Source organism: Bufo bufo, chromosome 2, assembly GCF_905171765.1.
Source record: "Bufo bufo chromosome 2, aBufBuf1.1, whole genome shotgun sequence".
In the NCBI taxonomy this organism is placed as follows: domain Eukaryota; kingdom Metazoa; phylum Chordata; class Amphibia; order Anura; family Bufonidae; genus Bufo; species Bufo bufo.
In genome coordinates, this window is record NC_053390.1 from 716850822 (window position 1) to 716867975 (window position 17154).

General features: G+C 44.4%; 1 long non-coding RNA gene across 1 annotated transcript; it reads left to right on the forward strand.

Moving 5' to 3' along the window:
* The first annotated feature begins 3159 nt into the window (after positions 1-3159).
* On the forward strand, positions 3160-5084 carry LOC120991768. Its single transcript, XR_005776802.1, has 3 exons — positions 3160-3396; positions 4752-4754; positions 4953-5084. It is a non-coding gene; the product is annotated as an uncharacterized LOC120991768 (long non-coding RNA).
* The last annotated feature ends 12070 nt before the right edge of the window (positions 5085-17154 follow it).

Genomic DNA, 17154 nt, shown 5'->3' on the forward strand with positions numbered 1-17154 from the left:
CAGTCCCTGAGCACCCTCCCTAAACAGTCGGGCGCTTGCCAGAATGGTTTATTCCAGCTTAGCTTCCCCCCTGTGGAGGTGTGGACTGTTCCCACATACTTCAGCATAGGAGGAGAAGAAAGTTAATGGTAGTGTGCCAGCCACCCCTGTTGGGGAAGGCTGTGTGATAGAGTTCAGGAGTCCCCCTGTATAGGGAAGAAAGCCAGGATCTTGTCTCGGCTCAGACATTGATCATATTCCCAGTCTGAGCAAGAAAGCAGACAATCTCCAGAGTTCCAGGATGGAAGCATTCCTTGAGAGCCTATCTGTGAGTCAAGTCCAGGGACCTAGGAGAAGCCATATTCTCCTCAGCTAATCTGTCCCCACAAAGCAGAAGATATCGAGAAGCGCAGAAGATAAATTCCTGCCACAGTTACAGAGCTATCAAGCAGACAAATTATCCTGCAAGCTCACATTAAAGCAGAAGCATTCATTCCTGTCAACCATTGCCAAAACCTGCTGGGACCAAAGACCAAAGCTGTATAGTTATCTTCAGTAAAGAAACGTTTGAACGTCATCTAAAGGTCAGGATATCATTTCAAAATTCACTACCCAAAAATGTATTGCAAGTGAGCCAGGAGCCAGGAGTCCAGCTGTACCCAGGTAGGAGACACTGTTGACACAATTATAACCACCTATGGAGACATTATAGGCCATTACACCACTTTGGCATTCCTAACCTGGGACGTGTGTTATAAAAGTCTAAGGGGGTCACTGGATATATGCGAAATTGCTACATGATGATGTGTTTCCCTCTTTATGCACTGAAGCTGGCACGTTCCCTGAGTTTTTCCAGCAAGATGGTGCACCACCACATTATGGGTGTCAGGTCCGAGCATTCCTAGATGAACAGTTTCCTGGAAAGTGGATTGGTCGTCGTGGGCCAGTTGAATGGCCCCCAAGGTCTCCCGATCTGACCCCCTTAGACTTTTATCTTTGGGGTCATCTGAAGGCAATTGTCTATGCTGTGAAGATACGAGATGTGCAGCACCTGAAACTACGGATAGTGGAAGCCTGTGCTAGCATTTCTCCTGCGGTGTTGCTATCAGTGTGTGAAGAGTGGGAGAAGAGGGTTGCATTGACAATCCAACACAATGGGCAGCACATTGAACACATTTTGTAAGTGGTCAGAAACTTGTAAATTACTCATGAAAAAATAAAGTTACGTTAAAACCAAGCACACCATTGTTTTTCTTGTGGAATTCCCAATAGGTTTGATGTGTCACATGACCCTCTTCCTATTGAAAAAACAAAGGTTGGATTCAAAATGTCCGACTTCAAAATGGCCACCATGGTCACCACCCATCTTGAAAAGTTTCCCCCTCACATATACTAATGTGCCACAAACAGGAAGTTAATATCACCAACCATTCCCATTTTATTAAGGTGTATCCATATAAATGGCCCACCCTGTACACCTGACCCAGTCATTGCATAATTTGGCGTCAGCGTATACCCGTATCCTGCTCATTGCATGACGTCAGAGAGTCCAGAGTTTTTTTTATTTTTTTTAGCCACTCCCCTGCCCACCTGCTGCTGATTCATATGGAAAAAACCGTCAATCAGCAGCAGGTAGGCGGGGAGAGTCAGGAGCTCATGAATATTCAGGACTCATCATTATGAGCTGGAGCTTTTCAATACAAGATGTTGGCAGATTGACTGGGTCAATTAAAGAACGTGACCCAGCATTTTGCTAAGGGAATCAGTCACTTATTTATGTTGCCCTTAGTTTGGACACCATAAAACTGGTGACAGGTTCCCTTTAACCTCTTCAGGACACAGGGCGTACAGGTACGCCCTTATGTCCTGGTGCTTTAGGACACAGGGCGTACCTGTACGCCCTGTGTATTTCTGATCACTGCTGCGCAGCGGGCGGTGATCGGAAGCCGGTACCTGCTCAAATCATTGAGCAGGCACTTTGGCTAAATGCCCGGGGGGGTCCCGTGACCCCCCCATGTCGGCGATCGCCGCAAACCGCAGGTCAATTCAGACCTGCGGTTTGCGGCTTTTCTGAGTTGCGGTGGTGGCGTGTGGCGGTGCCATCGGGTCCCCATGCGGCTGTGGGGGGGACCCGATGGCATGGAAGGCAGCGCGATGTCTAAGGAAGGCATCGCGCTGCCTTCCGGTGACGAGCCTGTGAGATCCAGCCCCCTGGATCTCACAGGCCCCGGAACCTGTATGAGTAATACACACAGTATTACTCATACAGCCAATGCATTCCAATACAGAAGTATTGGAATGCATTGTAAAGGATTAGACCCCCAAAAGTTCAAGTCCCAAAGTGGTAAAAAAAATTAAGTGAAAAAAAAGTTGAAAAAATAAAGTTTTCCCCCCCAATAAAGTTAAAAAAAATTGGAAAAAAATAGGGGGGGGGGGGGAAGTATACATATTAGGTATCGCCGCGTCCGTATCGACTGGCTCTATAAACATATCACATGAACTAACCCCTCAGATGAACACCGTAAAAAATGTCACACACACCCCAAAATAGTGCCAATAAAACCGTCATCTCATCCCGCAAAAAATGAGACCCTACCTAAGATAATCGCCCAAAAACTGAAAAAATTATGGCTCTCAGACTATGGAGACACTAAAACATTATTTTTTTTTGTTTCATAGTAACATAGTAACATAGTACATAAGGCCGAAAAAAGACATTTGTCCATCCAGTTCGGCCTGTCCTCCTGCAAGTTGATCCAGAGGAAGGCAAAAAAAACCTGTGAGGTAGAAGCCAATTTTCCCCACTTTAGGGGAATAAAAAATTCCTTCCCGACTCCAATCAGGCAATCAGAATAACTCCCTGAATCAATGACCCCTCTCTAGTAGCTATAGCCTGTAATATTATTACACTCCAGAAATACATCCAGGCCCCTCTTGAATTCCTTTATTGTACTCACCATCACCACCTCCTCAGGCAGAGAGTTCCATAGTCTCACTGCTCTTACCGTAAAGAATCCTTTTCTATGTTTGTGTACAAACCTTCTTTCCTCCAGACGCAGAGGATGTCCCCTCGTCACAGTCACAGTCCTGGGGATAAATAGATGATGGGATAAATCTCTGTACTGACCCCTGATATATTTATACATAGTAATTAGATCTCCCCTCAGTGTAACGCACCAAGTTGATTAGTTAGGATCTCAACTGCAGAGTCAATGGACATCAACTATTTACCACACTGCCTAAGTGCTGGCTGTGTGTTTTGCGGCTGCTCAATTTGAACCCCAGGCGGCACTCTCAGTCTTAGGCGGAGAGGTTGGGGTTACCAAAATCATGTACCGCAATAAACAGATTAATTAATGGGGAGGAAGGTCTCCTCTTAGTTGCGAAGGCCAGGAGGTATTTATAGCAATTCCTCAGGTTAATACAGGGAGTGCAGAATTATTAGGCAAGTTGTATTTTTGAGGATTAATTTTATTATTGAACAACAACCATGTTCTCAATGAACCCAAAAAACTCATTAATATCAAAGCTGAATATTTTTGGAAGTAGTTTTTAGTTTGTTTTTAGTTTTAGCTATTTTAGGGGGATATCTGTGTGTGCAGGTGACTATTACTGTGCATAATTATTAGGCAACTTAACAAAAAACAAATATATACCCATTTCAATTATTTATTTTTACCAGTGAAACCAATATAACATCTCAACATTCACAAATATACATTTCTGACATTCAAAAACAAAACAAAAACAAATCAGTGACCAATATAGCCACCTTTCTTTGCAAGGACACTCAAAAGCCTGCCATCCATGGATTCTGTCAGTGTTTTGATCTGTTCACCATCAACATTTTGTGCAGCAGCAACCACAGCCTCCCAGACACTGTTCAGAGAGGTGTACTGTTTTCCCTCCTTGTAAATCTCACATTTGATGATGGACCACAGGTTCTCAATGGGGTTCAGATCAGGTGAACAAGGAGGCCATGTCATTAGATTTTCTTCTTTTATACCCTTTCTTGCCAGCCACGCTGTGGAGTACTTGGACGCGTGTGATGGAGCATTGTCCTGCATGAAAATCATGGATGCAGACTTCTTCCTGTACCACTGCTTGAAGAAGGTGTCTTCCAGAAACTGGCAGTAGGACTGGGAGTTGAGCTTGACTCCATCCTCAACCCGAAAAGGCCCCACAAGCTCATCTTTGATGATACCAGCCCAAACCAGTACTCCACCTCCACCTTGCTGGCGTCTGAGTCGGACTGGAGCTCTCTGCCCTTTACCAATCCAGCCACGGGCCCATCCATCTGGCCCATCAAGACTCACTCTCATTTCATCAGTCCATAAAACCTTAGAAAAATCAGTCTTGAGATATTTCTTGGCCCAGTCTTGACGTTTCAGCTTGTGTGTCTTGTTCAGTGGTCGTCGTCTTTCAGCCTTTCTTACCTTGGCCATGTCTCTGAGTATTGCACACCTTGTGCTTTTCGGCACTCCAGTGATGTTGCAGCTCTGAAATATGGCCAAACTGGTGGCAAGTGGCATCTTGGCAGCTGCACGCTTGACTTTTCTCAGTTCATGGGCAGTTATTTTGCGCCTTGGTTTTTCCACACGCTTCTTGCGACCCTGTTGACTATTTTGAATGAAACGCTTGATTGTTCGATGATCACGCTTCAGAAGCTTTGCAATTTTAAGAGTGCTGCATCCCTCTGCAAGATATCTCACTATTTTTGACTTTTCTGAGCCTGTCAAGTCCTTCTTTTGACCCATTTTGCCAAAGGAAAGGAAGTTGCCTAATAATTATGCACACCTGATATAGGGTGTTGATGTCATTAGACCACACCCCTTCTCATTACAGAGATGCACATCACCTAATATGCTTAATTGGTAGTAGGCTTTCGAGCCTATACAGCTTGGAGTAAGACAACATGCATAAAGAGGATGATGTGGTCAAAATACTCATTTGCCTAATAATTCTGCACGCAGTGTATATAACTGCAATGTCAACTCTTACCACCGTGTGGCAGCAATTCTACAGGTTAGTACGTAACTGCAATATCAACTCTCACCACCGGGTGGCAACAATTCTTCAGGTTAGTCTGTAACTGCAATATCAACTCTCACCACCGTGTGGCAGCAATTCTTCAAGTTAACTTCCACATAAACAGCGGAGCCTGTTAGCAGGCATGTACTTGCGGTTTAGGAGTCCTCCGAGAGGGATCCAGCAGTGGGGAAGCCGTAGCAGATGGTGGTGAATCCTCCAAGAGGAAGGCAGCAGTGTGAGAGCCCGTAGCAGATGGTGGTGAGTCCTCCGAGAGGTATTGGGTTCCAGACCCGCATCAGCGATTCCGTCCTCTTGTGCAAATGGAGCTGACAGGGTGCGCACTCCATTAGTGGAACACCCTGTACAGCCCCTGACTCCTATTTATCGGCCGGAGCGTGAGTGGGCGGTGCCATTAGACAGCCCAGCGGCCGGTGCGTTCCAGCCTGGAACGCAACCCAGCGATCCATCACAGTACCCCCCCCCCCTAAGGGGACCCCTCCGGGGTACCCCAATAGGGGAGGGTCGGTCGGGGAACCTCCGGTGGAACAACTTTTGGAGCCTGGGAGCATGAACATCTTTCACATCTTCCCAAGAGTCATCCTGGAAGCCATACCCCTTCCATCTAACGAGGTACTGGATCCTCCCCCGTCTTCTCCTGGAATCGAGGAGCTGTTCGACTTCAAATTCCTCTTCACCTTGGACGTCTATTGGGGGCGAGGGTCGAGGATCCCGTGATGGGAACGGGCTAGGTCTAAACGGCTTCAACAGTGACACATGGAATGTTGGATGTACCTGTAGTCGAGGGGGAAGGGTGAGTCTCACCGTGTTGGGGTTGATAACCCTTTCAATCGGAAAGGGACCCAAGAATTGTTTTCCCAATTTCTTGGAAGGTACCCCCAACCGAAGGTTTCTCGTCGACAGCCATACCGAGTCCCCGACCAGGTAGGAAGGATTTCCTCTTCTGCGGCGGTCGTAGTAGGTCTTTTGTCTTTCCTTTGCCTGTTGGAGGTTGTCTTTCAGCGTCTTGAGAGTAGTTTGCAGAGTAGTAAGATAATCGTCTGTGGCTGGAACATTTGTAGGAAGACTGGTTTGAGGAAGAGACCTGGGGTGGAATCCATAATTAGCAAAAAATAGACTATGTAAAGTGGAGGAATTCGTGGAATTGTTATAGGCGAATTCGGCGAGGGGAAGTTGGCCTTCCCAGTCATCTTGGAGAAAAGAGCAGTGACATCTGAGGAACTGTTCCAGGCACTGATTCACCCTTTCTGTCTGCCCGTTAGTTTGGGGGTGATAGGCGCTAGACATCCTGTGGTCGATTTGGAGTCTGGAACAGAGCGCTCTCCAAAATTTGGATATAAATTGCGAACCCCTGTCTGATATGACCTGACAAGGAACTCCATGTAACTTTATGATATTGGACAGGAAGGCCTCGGCTGTTTCCCTGGAGGAGGGTAACTTTTTGAGGGCCACGAAGTGTGCCATCTTCGTCAGCATATCTACTACCACCATGATGGTGTTGTTTCCTCTGGAAAGGGGGAGTTCTACGATGAAGTCCATCGAAACCCATTCCCAGGGTCTGTTGGCGATGGGAAGACTCATTAGTAGACCATATGGTCGATTCCTGTCACTTTTGCATGAGGCACAGGTCTCGCAGGTGGAAACGTATACCTCAATCTCTTTGGACATTTTTGGCCACCAGAAGTTCCTGCGTATCAGGTTTATGGTTTTGGCTATGCCAGGGTGCCCCGCGAGGGGTGAGTCATGGCAGAGTTTGATCACCTGGGTGGTGAGGGAGGGTGGTATGTACAGTTGGTTATCCTTGTAGAGGAAACCTTGTTGGTTCTGCAGAAGACCTGGGGGTGTGTTGGCATGGTCCATAATCAAAGCATCCTTGAGCTGGGTTTCCAACCCGACGGTGGCGAGGACGAGTTTCTTTGGTGGTATGATCCATGTGGGGGCCGTGTCCGCGGCGCAAAATTCAGCCAGGCGTGATAGGGCGTCGGCCTTCCCATTTTTTGAGCCTGGTCGGTATGTAATTTGAAAATTGAATCTGTCAAAAAAGAAACTCCATCGTACCTGACGGCCTGACATTGTCTTACTGGTTTTCAGATACTGTAAGTTACGGTGATCCGTGTATATTGTGATGGGGTGTGTTGAACCTTCAAGTAAATGCCTCCAGTTTTCCAGAGAACATTTTATGGCGAGGAGTTCCTTTTCCCCTATGGGGTAGTTAAGTTTGGCGTTATTTAGCGTCCGGGAGTAGAACCCGATAGGATGTAACGGGGATGAGAAGGAGCTTCGCTGGGACAGGACCGCTCCTATGGCTGCCTGGGAAGCGTCCACTTCCAGCACGTAATGATGGTCCGGATTGGGAAGGGTCAGTATCGGTGCCGTAGTAAATCTGTTCTTTAGTAAATTAAACGCTGATTGTGCCTCGATGGACCAAACAAATTTCGTATTGACACTAGTTAACCGGGTTAACGGTTTAGTGGTAGCGGAGAAATCCTTGATAAATTTCCTATAGAAGTTTGAGAACCCCAGGAATCGCTGAAGGGCTTTCCTGGAGGTCGGGATCGGCCAGTTTTGAATGCAAGTGATCTTTAAGTGATCCATCTGGATCCCCTGAGGAGAAATTATGTATCCGAGGAACGGAAGGAAAGTAGTCTCGAATATGCACTTTTCCGGTTTGACGTATAAGCGATGAGCTCTTAATCGTGCAAGTACCCAACGGACATGTCTCCGGTGGTCGTATAAGGTGTCGGAATACACTAGTATATCATCTAGATAGATGATTACGCATACGTCCAGTAGGTCCCTAAAGATGTCATTTATAAAGTTTTGGAATGTGGCAGGAGCGTTGCACAATCCGAAGGGCATCACAGTATACTCGAAGAGTCCGTACCGAGTGCGGAAAGCTGTTTTCCATTCATCGCCCTTTCTGATCCTAATCAAGTTGTATGCACCTTAGGTCCAACTTGGTGTAGATTGTGGATGTTTGAAGTCTTTCTATGAGTTCGGATATTAGCGGCAGGGGGTACCGATTTTTTATTGTTACTTTGTTCAACGCTCTGTAATCGATGATGGGCCTTAGGCTTGAATCTTTGTTTCTTACAAAGAACATCCCTGCGGCTGCCGGGGAGGTTGAAGGCCGAATGAACCCTTTCCGTAAGTTTTCTTCCAGGTACTGTTTGAGGTGAACAAGTTCTGGTTGTGCCAAGGGGTAGATTCTTCCTGTGGGTATCTCACTGCCCGGCAACAAGTCAATGGGGCAATCGTAAGATCTATGGGGCGGAAGGGATTCCGCCTTCTTTGCACAAAATACCTCCGCGAACTCTGCGTATTGGGTGGGGACCTGATTCGCTCCCACATGCATGAGGGTCTTGAGAGGGAAGCAGGTCTCCACGCAATAGGGTGAGGTAAACCCAACTCTCCCCTGTTCCCACAGGATGGCCGGCTGATGTAACCGCAGCCATGGCAACCCTAAAATCACGGGGAACAAAGGAGAGTGTATGATATCAAAGGATAAGAATTCTGTGTGGTTATTTTCGCATGTCACCAGGAGGGGTTGAGTCTGACTGTGGACAGGTCTAGAAGTGGTACCGTCAATGAAACTCACAGATATCGGAACGTTTTTTCTCGTGTGGGGAATTTTATTTCGCTCTATCAGATGCATATCGATAAAATTCCCACAAGCTCCCGTGTCCACCATGGCTTCAACGATAATTCGGTTTTGGTCCCACTGTAAGGTGAGAGACGTATATATGTAACCACCTGTGCTATTATTCCTATTGCCTAAGGTACAAGACGTCATCCTCTTACCTTCGTGTTTCTTTCGTATGAGGGGACATCCATCAATTGTATGGTCGGCAGACGCACAGTATAAACAGAGGTTGAGGTTACGTCTCCTGGCTTTCTCCCTCTCAGTCAGAGGACCCCGAATCGCCCCGATCTCCATCATCTCTGCTGCAGGACCCGGACTGGATTGTCTCGGGATGGGTATGAACCCTGAGAGTCTCTCGGCCCTGCGTTCCCTCAAACGTCTGTCAATGGTGGTGGCCTTACGCATCAAGGCGTCAAGAGTATGTGGTAACTCTCCTCGGGCTAATTCGTCCTTCAGGGCCTCAGAGAGACCGAGACGAAACTGATTCCTAAGAGTGAGATCATTCCATTCAGTCTCTAGGGCCCAACGAGTGTATTCCGCAATGAAGTCTTCTACGGGTCGTCTTCCTTGCTTTAGGCTGCGGATGGCGGTCTCTGCGGTCAGCTGTTTGCTATGGTCCTCGTAGAGGAGGGCCATTGTTTCAAGGAACAGGGGAAAGGAATCCAGGAGCGGGTCTTCCCTTTCTAAATATGTATTGGCCCATGCTCTGGGCTCCCCCCTGAGGTACGAGATTGTTGTAAGTACTTTTGTTCTGTCTGTTGGATAGGTCCGGGGCCGTAATTCAAACATTAGTTTGCACGCATTCAGGAAATCACGGAACTGCTTCCGGTCTCCCGAGAATAGTTCAGGTGGGCTGACCTTGGGTTCGGGTCCATCTCGGGGGTGACCCGTGCCCTGAGTGACGAGTTCCCGTAGGGTCTGATTTTCCAACTGGAGGGTTTGTACGGTCTCATTGAGGGTCCCCACCCTCTTTGTGAGGGCGACCAGGTGTCCAGCGAGCTCTGCTGGATCCATTAGGGTTCCACTAATATGTAACGCACCAAGTTGATTAGTTAGGATGTCAACTGCAGAGTCAATGGACATCAACTATTTACCACACTGCCTAAGTGCTGGCTGTGTGTTTTGCGGCTGCTCAATTTGAACCCCAGGCGGCACTCTCAGTCTTAGGCGGAGAGGTTGGGGTTACCAAAATCATGTACCGCAATAAACAGATTAATTAATGGGGAGGAAGGTCTCCTCTTAGTTGCGAAGGCCAGGAGGTATTTATAGCAATTCCTCAGGTTAATATATAACTGCAATGTCAACTCATACCACCGTGTGGCAGCAATTCTACAGGTTAGTACGTAACTGCAATATCAACTCTCACCACCGGGTGGCAACAATTCTTCAGGTTAGTCTGTAACTGCAATATCAACTCTCACCACCGTGTGGCAGCAATTCTTCAAGTTAACTTCCACATAAACAGCGGAGCCTGTTAGCAGGCATGTACTTGCGGTTTAGGAGTCCTCCGAGAGGGATCCAGCAGTGGGGAAGCCGTAGCAGATGGTGGTGAATCCTCCAAGAGGAAGGCAGCAGTGTGAGAGCCCGTAGCAGATGGTGGTGAGTCCTCCGAGAGGTATTGGGTTCCAGACCCGCATCAGCGATTCCGTCCTCTTGTGCAAATGGAGCTGACAGGGTGCGCACTCCATTAGTGGAACACCCTGTACAGCCCCTGACTCCTATTTATCGTCCGGAGCGTGAGTGGGCGGTGCCATTAGACAGCCCAGCGGCCAGTGCGTTCCAGCCTGGAACGCAACCCAGCGATCCATCACACTCAGTCGTCTTTTTTCTAACGTGAATAACTCTAATTTTGATAATCTTTCAGGGTATTGTAGTTGCCCCATTCCAGTTATTACATTAGTTGCCCTCCTCTGGACCCTCTCCAGCTCTGCTATGTCTGCCTTGTTCACTGGAGCCCAGAACTGTACACAGTACTCCATGTGTGGTCTGACTAATGATTTGTAAAGTACTAGGAATATGTTCTCATCACGGGCATCTATGCCCCTTTTGATGCAACCCATTATCTTATTGGCCTTGGCAGCAGCTGCCTGACACTGTTTTTTGCAGCTTAGTTTGCTGTTTATTAAAATTCCTAGATCCTTTTCCATGTCAGTGTGTCAAAAATTATATTATTGTGTAAAACTTACATAAAAAAAAAAAGTATACATATTAGGTATCGCCGCGTCCGTATCGACCGGCTCTATAAAAATATCACATGACCTAACCCCTCAGATAAACACTGGAAAAAAATTTAAATAAAAACTGTGCTAAATAAACCATTTTTTGTCACCTTACATCACAAAATGTGTAATAGCAAGCGATCAAAAAGTCACACGCACCCCAAAATAGTGCCAATAAAACCGTCATCTTATCCCGCAAATATCATACCCTACCCAAGGTAATCGCCCAAAAACTGAAAAAATTATGGCTCTCAGACTATGGAAACACTAAAACATGATTTTTTTTGCTTCAAAAATGAAATCATTGTGTAAAACTTACATAAATAAAAATAAAGTATACATATTAGGTATCACCGCGTCCGTATCGACCGGCTCTATAAAAATATCACATGACCTAACCCCTCAGATGAACACCGTAAAAAATTTAAAATAAAAACTGTGCTAAATAAACCATTTTTTGTCAACTTACCTCACAAAATATGTAATAGCAAGCGATCATATTAGGTATCGCCGCGTCCGTGACAACCTGGTCTATAAAAATACCACATGACCTAACCTGTCAGATGAATGTTGTAAATAACAAAAAATAAAACGGTGCCAAAACACTATTTCTTGTTATCTTGCCTCACAAAAAGTGTAATATAGAGCAACCAAAAATCATATGTACCCTAAACTAGTACCAACAAAACTTCCACCCTATCCCGTAGTTTCTAAAATGGGGTCACTTTTTTGGAGTTTCTACTCTAGGGGTGCATCAGGGGGGCTTCAAATGGGACATGGTGTCAAAAAAAACAGTCCAGCACAACCTGCTTTCCAAAAACCGTATGGCATTACTTTCCTTCTGCGCCCTGCCGTGTGCCGGTACAGCTGTTTACGACCACATATGGGGTGTTTCTGTAAACTACAGAATCAGGGCCATAAATATAGAGTTTTGTTTGGCTGTTAATCCTTGCTTTGTTACTGGAAAAAATGGATTAAAATGGAAAACTTGCCAAAAAATTGAAATTCTGAAATTTCATTTCCATTTGCCAATAACTCTTGTGGAACACCTAAAGGGTTAACGACATTTGAAAAATCTGTTTTGAATACTTTGAGGGGTGTAGTTTCTTAGATGGCGTCACTTTTATGGAGTTTCTACTCTAGGGTTGCATCAGGGGGGCTTAAAATGGGACATGGTGTCAAAAAAAACAGTCCAGCAAAACCTGCCTTCCAAAAACCGTATGGCATTCCTTTCCTTCTGCGCCCTGCCGTGTGCCCGTACAGCTGTTTACGACCACATATGGGGTGTTTCTGTAAACTACAGCATCAGAGCCATAAATATTGAGTTTGGTTTGGCTGTTAACCCTTGCTTTGTAACTGAAAAAAAATTATTAAAATGAAAAATCTGCCAAAAAAGTGAAATTTTTAAATTGTATCTCTATTTTCCATTAATTCTTGTGGATTACCTAAAGTATTAACAAAGTTTGTAAAATCAGTTTTGAATACCTTGAGGGGTGTAGTTTCTAGAATAGGGTAATTTTTGGGTGCTTTCTATTATGTAAGCCTCACAAAGTGACTTCAGACCTGAACTGGTCCCTAAAAATTGGGTTTTTGAAAATTTCTGAAAAATTTCAAGATTTGCTTCTAAACTTCTAAGCCTTGTAACATCCCCAAAAAATAAAATATAATTCCCAAAATGATCCAAACATGAAGTAGACATATGGGGAATGTAAAGTAATAACTATTTTTGGAGGTATTACTATGTATTATAGAAGTAGAGAATTTGAAACTTGGAAATTTGCAATTTTTTACAAATCTTTACTAAATTTGGTATTTTTTTTATAAATAAAAAAGAATTTTTTGACTTTATTTTACCAGTGTCATAAAGTACAATATGTGACGAAAAAACTATCTCAGAATGGCCTGGATAAGTCAAAGCGTTTTAAAGTTATCACCACTTAAAGTGACATTTGTCAGATTTGCAAAAAATGGCCTGGTCCTTAAGGTGAAATAAGGCTGTGTCCTTAAGGGGTTAAAGATACTGGCGACATCTTACGCAAAGTGAATGGTCTACAGCTAGAGGATGATATGATGATTGTTGCCTGAGATGTGGAATCGCTTTATACATCATTTCGTTATAAGGATGGAATGCAGGTGGTCACCCATTTCTTATCTATGTCCAGTCAGCATGGTGAGTATGGGGCTTTCATATTGGATATTTTAGATTTTGCCTTGCATCATAATTTTTTCACGTTCAAGGGATCCTACTACCTACAGCTCCAGGTGACTGCTATGGGGGGCGGCTTGTGTGCCCGCGTATGCAAATTTGTTTCTGGGGCTGTGGGAAAGGACGGACCCTGTTAGCCAAATTGAAAAAGTACAGTTAAGGAGCTGTTACATCGATGATGTACTGATGATTTGGCAAGGCACAGTAGAGGACTTACAAACCTTTATGATATCTTTAAACAGAAATGACATGAACATCCACCTCACCTATAAAGTTGGGAAATAATATGCACTTCTTAGATGTGATATTACAGGTGGATCAAGAGAGCGTTATTCCCACTGATTTATATCGTAAACCTACATCAGTCAACAGCCTTCTTCATGCCAAGTCTTCACATCCAAAGAAGCTGATAGACCGTATTCCTATAGGCCAATTCCTGCGAATAAGGAGACTGTGTTCTTGTGACAGTGAAATTGAGATAGGAGCGAAAGAACTACACAATCGATTTAAGGAGAGAGGATACAGCAACTCATCCTTAGGCGTCATGCACACGACCGTTGTTCTGGTCCGCATCCAAACCGCAGTTTTTGTGGCTCGGGTGCGGATCCATTCACTTTAATGGGGCCGCAAAAGATGCGGACAGCACTCTGTGTGCTGTCCGCATCCGTTGCTCCATTCCATGGCCCCGCAAAAAAAATATAACATGCCCTATTCTTGTCCGTTTTGCGGACAAGAATAGGCATTTCTACAATGGGCCGCCTGTTCCGTTCCGCAAATTGACGTAGTGAGATTTATCACCTCTTACAATTCAGATCATAAGGAGGTGTCCTTAATTTTAAAGAAATATTGGAGTGTTTTGCTTATGGATAACACCCTCAGGAAATACCTACCTCCCAATCATTCTACCACCTATAGACGAGAGAAGAGTTTGTGAGACATGCTGGTGCATAGCCATCACCAAGGTACGGACCCTAACAAATTATTCGGCTCTAAAGGCCCGAAATGGGGATGTCGTCCCTGTGGCAATTGTGTTGCCTGTCCTAATATCATAAGAACCACATCTTTTACAGATGGCATGGGTCGGAAGACGTACCAGATTATGCACACTATCTCTTGCAACACGGTTTGGGTGATCTATGTGGCCAGCTGTCCGTGTGAATTACTCTATGTAGGTATGACATCAAGTGAGCTGAAGCGGCGTACCAGGGAACATGTCTTAGGCATTATTGCGGCAAAAGAGGAAGAGGATATAACTTGTTTGAAGACCATTCCTCGTCACTTCAAGCTCCATCATTCATGTGATTGTTCTTTCCTTAAGGTAAGGGGTATCGACAGTATACTGATTGGCAGTAGGGGAGGGAATTGAAAACGCCTGTTAGCACAAAGGGAGGCGAAGTGGATCTTCCAACTTAATACTGTTAGTCCATATGTAGTGTCCCACTACGTAAGGGTGGGCACTACACAAGGGTCAATTGGGTCACGTTGTTCTCCACCTCCTGTGGAACATGGTTATGGTATTTTATATTGCATTTTAATGTATGTTGTCATATTATCTCCTGTGTACCAGGCCTGCTAGGGGTGTAGTTCCTCCTCCTAGGCAGTAGAGGGAGCTAGGGAACCCCCTAGTATATATAGTCAGGTCTAGTCCAGAGAGGGGTGTGTGGTCAGAAGCCAAGAGTCACTTCAGCCAGGCAGGAGCTGAGGAGCAGCTTCTGACATGCAGCTAGATAGCCCAGGCTCCTAGCTTGCCTCCAGGGGAAGAAGTTACCTCTTGAAGATATATAGCACCTTTAAAAGTACAGTGCAGAGCCACTTTTATCCAAACAAATAGAAAGCTGAAGGGCAGAAGGATATTTCCAGCAAGAAGGATATATACCAGAGGAAGGTTTCCCTACCCAAGGATAAAGCCAGCGATAGGGCATACAGGCCTTGGTGAAAGCCAGACAGGATCTGAGGAAAGTACAGCCTGACTTGTAAGTGTTATTCCCTCTGAGTATCTTGCAAAGACTTTGCCTGCCATTTGTATGAAGCCTGCCTGTATTCAACATTATACATATGGAACTAACTGAAGACTGTATATAGTTGGACTGTTCAGTAAAAAGATGTTCTGGTTCACTGCAAATTTGTGTACCTCAATTATTCCTACAACAAATCGGTGTGCCACCGTTACCGGCACTGGCGTCACGAACTTTAAGGGATCTTGCCACAGGCACACTAAACCTACAACACCCAGGGCAACTCACCTACCACCTGGCCTGGTCCCTATACACAGAGAGTGCCCCAGAGGATCCATGTGCCAGCCTCTCCATCACTGCTGTACGCCTGCCCAGGGTATATAAAAACTGTGAGTACCAAGAACAACCCTCGGTTTGTTAACTACCCCTGTGACCTCACATTCGCTCACCCTGCAGGGCTGCGTACTGCACATATGGGCTTAATGAAGGCTTGAGCTTCGCCCTGTTCCTATAGTACATCTGGCCCAATATCTTGCATGTTTTATTTCTCTTGGCTTTTATTCTTTTACCATGTGCTTGAGTGTCCCATATGCGTGGTTAGACAGATTTTTCCACATGAATATGGAATCCATATTGTTGTTTTTATCATTCTTTTTTATATATTTTTTGTTTTGTTTATTTTAAGCTGTGGAACACCTCTTCTCTTTCAGACCATTGGATGGAAATAATTTGGCTCTTGTTTCCAGGTTTATGCTGGACTATAGGCATTTTGGATGTTGATATATCAAGGGAGACATTATAGGGATTTTCTATCAATGCTATTTGTCGTGGGAAATTTATTGGTTTAGCTACTATATTGAGCAGGATTCTCATGAGTCACTATATTAAAATTATAATTAATTTTCTGTGTGATATCTCACTTTTCACATGCATGTTTACCGTGCTGGTACTTTTCACCTTTTTTTTCACTTACTCACTCTTCTTTACACATTTATTATGAATTTATATCATATTTTATTTATTTATTCTTCCATCACTGTATTAACGTCATGTTCATTATTAATCTAATATATATATATGTATATATATATATATATATATATATATATATATATATGCAATCAACAAGCATTTATCTCTGTGCCCTTAGAAGCCATCACAGCCATGCCTACTAATGGCATGGCTGTGATTGGCCAGTGCAGCATGTGACCCAGCCTCTATATAAGCAGGAGTCACTCTGTTCTGATTAGTGTAGGGAGAGGATGATGCTGCTGCTATCAGGGAGAGAATAGGAAAGAATCTTTAATCAGAAGTACTTGCTAACTCAGTGATCTAGATAGATTTAGTTGTGAGGGTGCAGTGCACAATCTTTTTACCCTGCCCTGAGCCCAGTAACACAAAAAAAAAAAGAACTTTTATCCGTCTGTTAGTTAGGTGGGCAGCGGCGGCCATTTTATGCAAGCTCAGTGCACCAGCACAGCATATGTGCTTTTGTGACATTCAAATCCAAGCTTCAAATACTGTAATAACAATCTGGGTTTAAAAAAACACCCATTTTTGGCAATATCCTACATCTGGTGCCTTTGCAGCATTTGTCAGTGTGCAATTTAAGCTAGAAATATAGCAATAATTTTCTGGGTTTTAAAAAACACCCTTTTTGGGCAAAATACTCAACTTTACAGCCCTTGCTGCATCCGTACGTGTGAAATTCAAGCGTTATATACTGCTATCATATTCTGTTATTAAAAAAACACCCTTTTTGGGAAAAATACTTATTATTGCAACTTTTGCTGCATCTGTGATTGTTAAAAACAAGCTTGAAATAATTCAATAATTTTTTGGGTTTTAAAAAAACACCAATTTTTGGCAATACCCTCCATCTGGGCCTCTGCCGCATTAGTCAGTGTGCAATTTAAGCTACAAATACAGCTATAATTTTCTGGGTTTTAATTTTTTTTAATTTTACAGTCCTTGCTGCATCTGTACGTGTTAAATTCAAGCGTTATATACTGCTGTCATATTCTGTTATTAAAAAAAACACCCATTTTGGGCAAAATACTTAATTTGCGGCCTTATCTGCATCTGTCAGTGTGAAATTCAAGC